At 48.9% G+C, this 8,367-nt stretch overlaps 1 protein-coding gene across 11 annotated transcripts in view; it reads left to right on the top strand.

Moving 5' to 3' along the window:
- Window positions 1-8,367, top strand: part of Atxn7l1 (ataxin 7 like 1) — a 225,892-nt gene that overhangs the window by 96,169 nt on the left and 121,356 nt on the right. The gene's annotated exons all lie outside the window — the stretch shown is intronic.

The following is an 8,367-nucleotide window of genomic DNA, read 5'->3' on the forward strand; positions in this document are numbered from 1 at the left end:
GGATTTCAAATTTGAGCTCAGCCCAGGCAATTTAGCAACTTAGTAATACCCTGTCTCAAAATAACAAAAAATGACTGGGGATGCAGTGCAGGGCCCTGGGTTACAAATCTCCTGGGATTTCTTGTTTCATTGCAGATTCTGATTCAGGGATCTATCTTTCTCCCACCTCACCTGGGGGATGCTGGTGCTTGGGTGAGCCGACCTCACTTTGAGGAGCAGCGCTTGGAGAATAAAATCTAGCTAGGAAAACTGGGGCTTCAACTGAAGGTCAGGAGTCCTGGATCCTTCCCAGAACAGCAGATCCTAGAAGAAACTTTCTGCAGCAGTTGGGCTTCTGGAATCATTGTATTTCTGAAGGTCCCCTCCAGCCCGGCTCCAGCCCTGGTCAGACTGGCTGAAAAATCTCTGTCTCCATTCCATTTCCTCTGCCATCCCTTCCAAGGTCAAGTTCCAGGCCTGTCACTGTGTCATTTAGATGCAACTCCTGTGAGTCAGTGCCCTGAGGAAGAGCCAGGCTAAGGCCGGAGCGGGCTTCCTGGTAATTTATGTTTAAGACAAGCTTTTAATAAAGATACACTTTTAAATAGTAGCCAGGAAAAAATGCTCTTCTCTTAACGGCTATCCATTTATAGAACTCAGCTGCTGAAGCTCAGGGGTAGCATTAGGCTTAGGTTTAATCTTCTGTGTCCCATAATTTACAGCACCAAGTAAAGCACTGTATGTACAACTATTCCAGTCATTTGCCATGATAAATAACTGTTGCTCTTGGCGGAACAGAAAGCCCATCTCTGCTTCCCATTTGTGAATATTGAATTGGCTCCAGCAGGCATCTGCTGTACACTTTGCAAGGGGAAATCCCCCCACTAATCAAGTCTTCTCCCTGGCCCCACTGTCACTTCCCGGTGGTGCACCAGTCACATCTCGATCCCGGTGGCAGGGCTGCTGGGCACATGAGCTTCTGGTGAATGTTGCACAAAGCGCTTGTGACAATTGCGTGCAAGCCCTGCTAAAGGCTGTAGTTTTACATTGAATGCCACAGGCTGTTAGGGAGAAAAGTTAGCTGGTGGCAAGAAGCCACCAGCAGAGATCAGGGAGATATCGGAGAAGTGATAATCTGATGCAGGAAAAACAGAAGGCGTGTGATTCTGTTGGATCCCTGTTGGTGAGATGTCAGCGAGGGAAATGAAACTAATGGAGAACCAAAACCAAAAAGGGCCAGGTTATAAATCTGTAAGGATTGGGCTTTAGTAACTCAGAGACACTCAATACCTTTGCCAGGCTACTCTAACTCAAGTGCTTTACTCTCGGTCACTGGGAGGAGGCAAAATGGATACTCAAATAGAACACAGTCCAGGTCCCTTAGGTCTGGTTACCTGGTCACCCTATACCCAGTCTCCCAGAACTTCCCCTTCTCAGCCCCATTTCCTTTCCCATGAAGGGGATTCCTGCACCAGAGGGACTGAAACCCTTAGGTTGGCATTCTTGGCTGTGTCTCACGTCCATGCGTACCCATGATGTGCCACGCTGTAGGTGGCGGGATAGGACTCCCGAACAAGCATGTGAAGAGATGTGAACAGGTGCTGCTGCCTGCTTCGAAAGGCTGTGACGTGGACTCCGCCTTCCAAGGTTGCATTCCCCAAGGCCGCTTCTCAGCAAGGATTCTCTGGAAAATGATTCCCTGGAAAATAGGGGTGCAAGGCTGCTGTGCTCCCCGCTGCCTTCCTAGCTGATCACTGGTATCCTGTTGTCTATACAGCAGTCCGGTCATACTTATTTTGACTTTCGTAAGAACTCGGTGAAGTGTCAGTGAAGTGCACCCTCACTGACAGTGACTGAGGTCACATAACTGACCTAGGCAGGGCTGCGATTGAAACTCAGGACCCTGGACGCTGCCCCGCTCACACAACCGCATTTGCCTTGAACAGAGACCCCAGGGGGAGAAAATGCCCAGTGGCAGCAAAAAAACTCTGCCCACCTTTATGAACATTTCCAGATTTGTGGTTCCTAATTCCAGACTTATGTGCAGCGACCACATCTTTCAGCCTTCTCTTGTCTCCTCACAGGGAAATCCAAGCTTTCTGCAAGGACTATTTGAAAAACACTCTTAAAATTTTGAGTCTGAAGAAAGATTATTCAGCTGCTTATAGGTTCTGATCTACCCTCTCATTTACTGGCCAGACGATTCCATCAGAATAGAAGTTACGGTCATTTCAGCAGGCGCTGAAGGCGGCTGGGTGTGTTCTGGATAAATCCGCTCAGCATGCTGATTAGTTACAACGGGCCGAGAGAACTGCAGATCTGAACTCCACGCATGCACTTCATGCATGCAAACCTACTAATGAGAATGGGGCTCTGCAGAAAGCCAGCCGCATTACAGTCCCTGCCCCCAGAGCTTAGCAAGGCTCCTTAGTATTCTGACTGGGATACAACTTGATCTTGATAACATCTCTCACTAAACAGGAAGTAGAGAGGAAGCAGTCTGGGGAGAGACTAACATGCGGGTGACTCAAGAGGCCTGGCAATTCGGGACTCTTCTGTAACCTTGATGTGACATCCACCTCTGCTTGCCCACCTGCGGGATGGGTATGGTGGTCACACTCTGAGGTTATTATTAGAAAGGATACCTTTGAAAAAGCTTTGGCGTGTAGCTTGTGCTATAAATAGGCTTTGCCGCTGTGTGGAAAATAAGGGTTTTCTGCTGAAATGCATAATGAGGTTAGGCAGAGAGCATTGTCTGTCCCTGGCCGCAGGAGCCTTGCAGAGCCTGGAGGTGCAGAGGGAGGGGCTGGGTGCTCAGAGGAGGGAGGAGGACAGAGAGGCCGTCTAGGGAGCCTGGTGGAATGTTCAACACAAACACAGAAGCCACGCTTGGCCTTCTCGCTTGAATTTTGAAACAAATAGGGGAATTGAAGATGAGTGTCTGTCTTTTCACACTGTGGTCCTGTCCTGCAACCCTGTCACCCACTGGATTCCAGGGGGCTGGGCAGAGGACGAAAGGCTGAGCCAGCCATGCCCATGGTGGGGTGGAGAGGTGGCCATGCGGTTTGAAAAGAGCCCAGCGCGGGAGCTGGCTTCCTGGACTTGACTGGGACTCAGATGCTCCGTGTGTGACCTTCAGCCTCTGTGCTTCGGTTTCCTCATCACCAAAATGGGGATAATAACAGTACCTAGCTTGTAGAGGGTGTCTATCGGGCATGGGATTGCAGGCCTATAATCCTGGCAGTCCTGCCGGCTGAGGCAGGAGGATTGCAAGTTTGAGCCCAACCTGGACAACTCAGTGACAGCAAGATCTTGTCTCAAAATAAAAAAACCAAAAGGGCTGGGGATGTAGGTCAGTGTGAAAGCCCTGGGTTCAATCCCCAGTACCACCATAAGGAGGTCAGGAGTAAGTACGTAGGACCGCAGGGTCAAGAACACCTGGCGCTGGCACATGAGCATGGTGTGCCACTTGTTTAATCTCATGGATTCCAGGACGTGGCAGAGTGAAAACGCAGGCTGGATTGGCAGAGGGAAGCTCTTCTCTGGATACAGGAGAGGGTTGTTCCCAGATAGGAAGCACTAGTTGGAAAGAAGGAGCAAGGATCATGGCCAGCCTGACAAGGAGCCTGGCTGGCCAGGCCTGGTGAACAGGGTGGTGCAGGGCTCAGGTTTGCCCAGGTGGGCCACACTGAAACCCCCTTTCCTGTTGGAAGCTGGGGGATGGGGTCTGAGTGCCCAAAAGTAGTTCCAAGGGTCAGCACCCTGGGCGTTGGCATCTGCTTGTGTCACCGAGCCAGTGGCACCCAGACTCATGGCTGGTCCTGTCTCTCACTGCTCTGGAATCTTCTAAAATCATTCCCTGTTACCTATCTGTCCAGCCAAGGAAAACCCTGTCACCTGGAACCTTGCTTTCTGCCTGGGGGCCCCCCTCCTTGCCGTGGGTGAACAAGTCTGTCCTCCACTGTGCCATCATGAAAAGATGCATCTCAGGCTCTCAGCACAAGTGTCTTCTGATCCTCTGAAGAACAGAGGCAAAACTCATCTGCTGGTTGGTGTTGCCCAAGTGTGGCCTTAGAGCAGCAGGAAACCTGGCTCCCCCTAGACGTACACCCAGCCTGAACAGCTCCTTTAAAACCAGAAACAATTTGTCATCTTTTGATTCTTTTCCAGCTCTGTCCCTGTCACAGGTAGATAAATGAGGTGGCCTATGGGTGTCCAAATGCAGAATCATCTAATCCCAGCAGTTTCCTGTGGAGCCGTCACTTCCGCGGCGTGGAGAGCTCAGTGGGGTGGTCCCTGGCTTCAGAACTGTAACCAAAGCAGGTTTTTTCATGCTGGTCCCATTACATGCAGGAGGTGCTTTCTCAGAATCTCCCAGCCTCCAGTGTGCTGTTGATAGGTACATTTCTCGTTTCAGAATCCTGAAATGAATCATGCATTTGTGAGCTCAACATCTCGTGTCTGTAGTGCCACAGAATGCTACTAATCAAATCAGTGTCTCAGCAAAAGCCAACAAGCATGCCTGAATTAAAAATAGATGGGGGTTGGACTTTTTTTCTTCTAAAAAGCCATGATTACAGAAAGTCAATGGGACAGGCAGATGCGCTTCAGTTCTCAGGTTGCAAGCTTGGTTCACGGCTGGAAAGATACCATAAGGTTTTCCACACCACCCACGTGGAATTTAGATTTCGTGGTTATGTATAAGCAAAAGCACCAGGTTATTCCCAAGGAGGCAGAGGAGGGCCCATGATCTGGTTACCAAAACACAGGTGACCCTTGACACCCCTGGCCAGGCTTGTGTAGCAGATGAGCTCAGCAAGCCGGGGCAGGCCCCTTGCCCACACCAAGGGGCTGTGTCGCTGGTCCAGCCACACAGCTTTGATTTCTTCTGTGGCCACAGGTCATACCCTTCATCCTCGAAGCTGCCAGATTAACTGGACATCCTTGGGCACAAGGGCCCAGGCGTGCCTGGATTGACTCAAGTTCATCCTATCCACAGGAAAATCAGCTGCCCTGCTAGAATTACAGTGAGTCACTGAGCATCACCAAGACACCGTGAGAAATGTGGAGCATCCTCTTATAGCATTGAACATGGGCCAGATTCTCATACAGGCCACAAAAGCCCACGACTATAAGATGTCTCTAGCAAGGTCTTCATTAATCTACAGTGTTGAAGGAGAAATCGAGCACGAGCTTTGAAAATTCAAAACAAATCCTCCATCCCAAGCTTTAGCCAAAGGTTTCATACTGGAAACCTTTGGGTGGGGGGGTTACTCTTTCTTTTATGTTTTCCCAGTTAATCAATAGTTTTAATGAGCAGCAAAAAGACCCAGTGGGACTAGGAATACAGCACAGGATAATATGCTGGAGTGAAGAGCTGGGTCTTCCATCCTCTGCTCTCCTCCTGCAAGACTGTATTTGCCCCATCTACTTTGTAGAATGGGGAAGGATGGAATAAGTGAATGAGTCCAGAAATATCCCAGAGCCAGCCATCAGAAACACACCATCCACACTGAGTTAGTAGTTGTTTTGTCTTACAGGAAAGAGGGAGAAATTCCTAATTCCTACCTCCTGGAAGGTGAGGAAACAACTAGTTTAATAAAAGACACACATGTCAAAGTGGATCTTTGAAGTGACCCTGCAGTTCTTTCATAGTAGAATCACAATTTTGTTTTAAGCTTAAAAAGCTGAGCCGGCCGTATATGAAAGTCACCCTTTCAGTGACCCTGGAAAGGTGGCTATTTTGAGAGCGTGAGGAGTGGGACAGTGGCTTGGGTCTGACACCTGTCTGCTGAAAAAGGGGTGCAAGTAAGGAATGATTCCCCTTCCTTGGCTTCCTGACTTGGGGTACCTACAATTTTGTCAGACTCTGTCCTAAAGCAAGGAAGTCACTCCTTGTCCTCTTCATTGTCCCAGAGCTCAGTGTTGGGCACATAGTAAGCAATCAGTGTCTTGTGAATAAAGAATGAATGAATAAGGGATTAATTTAGACATTGACTCCTTTAAGTCAGTGATAATCAACCTGCCGCCATGCACCAGAATCCCACTGGACTTGCTCCAGCACCCCAAGCTTCTGATTCTGGAGTCAGATCTGAGAATGTGCCACCTCTAACACCTTCCTGCTGCTGTGTGACCTGAGTCTTCCAAGACACTGACGTCTATAACTGCCTGGTCTTGCCCCACAGAATTGAAGTCGACATTATAAAAATTACCAGTATTTGAACCCACTTTCTGGTCCCCCTTCTGTCTCTCTTAGACAGAAGCTTTCTTTTTCTCAATAAATATTTTCTACTCTTAAAACAAAATTACTAGCATTTGACCATTTAGAAAAGCAACTTGATTATTGTTTAATCAACAACTGAATTTTGCCCCTTGTATAATTCTGAGAGATCTGAGAATCAACTGCCACCTCTGTCACGATGGTGTCTGCTGGCAGGACACGGGTGGACTGTAGTGGCAAACCTTGCGACAAGAAAGCCCAGCTGTGTCTTCATTCGGTGTTGGAATCCCTACCTGGGATCAGATGCACTTAGCTACAAAGTCAAAATAAGACATGACCTTTTTCAGGAACCACAGAGGAGTGAAAAAGGTGCAGGAGATGAGCCTATGTGACAAAATGGCCTCAGGATTCAGAAACAAGAGGGAGTTTTATGGCCTGGGGAAGGGGGCCTTCCCCAAAACATCTTTCTCCTAGTGCCCAATGTCACTCTGGATGGTAGGCGAGGAGCTGGCATTCCAACCCCATACCCCAAGGAGCTCTCCCTCCACCCCATCTTCTCAGGAGAGTCCCTGAGACTGTGAAGACTCATGGACACACGGCAGAGGCCAGGGGTAGATCAGTGGAGGGCACTGTGGGGGACTCAGCCTCCCTAAACAGAGAGGAGATGAAATGGACCCCAAGGAGGGGTTTTCCCTTCCTCTGAGGGAGGAAGAGAGTATTAGCAACCTGTTGCTGCACAACAAAGGAGCCCAACACTTAGCAGCTTAAGACAGTGAATACATATTGTCTCAGAAATTCTGTGGGTCAGAGGTCTGTCAGTGAAGATGTGACAATTGGAGGCCACGCTTCCAAGATGGCGCACTCTGGCTGTTGGCTGGAGCCCTCGGTTCCTTGGTTCCCCACTGTCAATACCCAACAGGTTAGGCCTCTCCACAGGACTGCTCAGGGCATAGCAGTTAACTCCCCTCAGAACCAGTAACAGAGGGAAAAAGAGAGAGAGATCAAAATGCCCTTTCTGACCTAGTCTCAGAAGTGGCACATTGTCAGTTCCCCCTTTAGAATGTTTAATAGAAATGAATCTTTTTTTTTTTTTTGTACCGGGAATCAAACTCAGGTCCTTGAGCTTGCACAGCAGGCAGCGAAACCACTGAGCTAAATCTCTGGCCCAGAAATGAATCTTTAAGTCCACGGGGAAAGGGAGCGGTCTCCACATCTTAGAGGAAACGGCATCACCACTAAGAGTGAGCCTCTCTTGAGAACAAGTGATAGGGCCTTTAGCAGAAAGGTGAAGGGGGCTGCTGCCTGGAGACATGGGGCTGTGGCCTGAATGGACCAAGGATGATGGTTGGGGAAGGAAGGGGCCCTAGCAACTCTGTAGGATGAATCCACTGTCCTATAGGAGTCATGCCGGTCCCTTCTGTCCTTCCATCTAGGAGCGACTGAAGCCACCTCTGGGTCCCCAGGTTCAGATTTGATCTTATAAGAGGAGGAAGAAGGGCTGGCTGCTTGCCCACTGGGAACAGCAGTTGGTCCTCTGGAGCTGAGGCTCATGGACCCGCAGTGAGATCTCCCTCAGGGACACACATTTAATGCAGGTTCTGCTCAGCAGTCTTTTGAGGACGTAGAGCCACTGTGGTCATGCTGTACTATGTCAGTTCTTAGCTTCCCTGTGGTCCCCAAGGAAGAAGCTAATCAAACTTGCTGATGATTTTGCACTGAGAGGAGACAGCTGATAACTTAGGGTGACAAGTACTAGAATACAATGTGATGTGGATAAATTGGGCCATGTATTAAGAGCTATAAAATGAGATTCCATCAAGGCATGCATAATGGTGCCTGTGGAAAAAATTCATCTAATAGCCCATTAAAAGGTGCAGGAATTCTGGTCATACAGCCCCTGTTTAATTACACTCCTGCCCCCACCCCACACACACACTGCCTTCCCCCCAAACTGCTTTCTGTAGGAGAAATGTGGAAGATTTTACAGGATATACTGGAAAGGCTGGGACATGCATTTTGATAGAACAAGATCACAAAGATTTGAGCAACTGATGTTTAATGTGGGGGGGGGGCAGCCATTGGCATGAGTGATCACTGACAGATGTAATTTCCAGAGGAGCCTGTTGATACCATTCAGCAGATGCCAACAAAGCCATTACTTTCCCGAG

This window comes from Heterocephalus glaber, unplaced genomic scaffold (genome assembly GCF_053883595.1).
Source record: "Heterocephalus glaber isolate CG9 unplaced genomic scaffold, H.glaber_assembly_v1.0 deba00000676, whole genome shotgun sequence".
NCBI lineage: Eukaryota > Metazoa > Chordata > Mammalia > Rodentia > Bathyergidae > Heterocephalus > Heterocephalus glaber.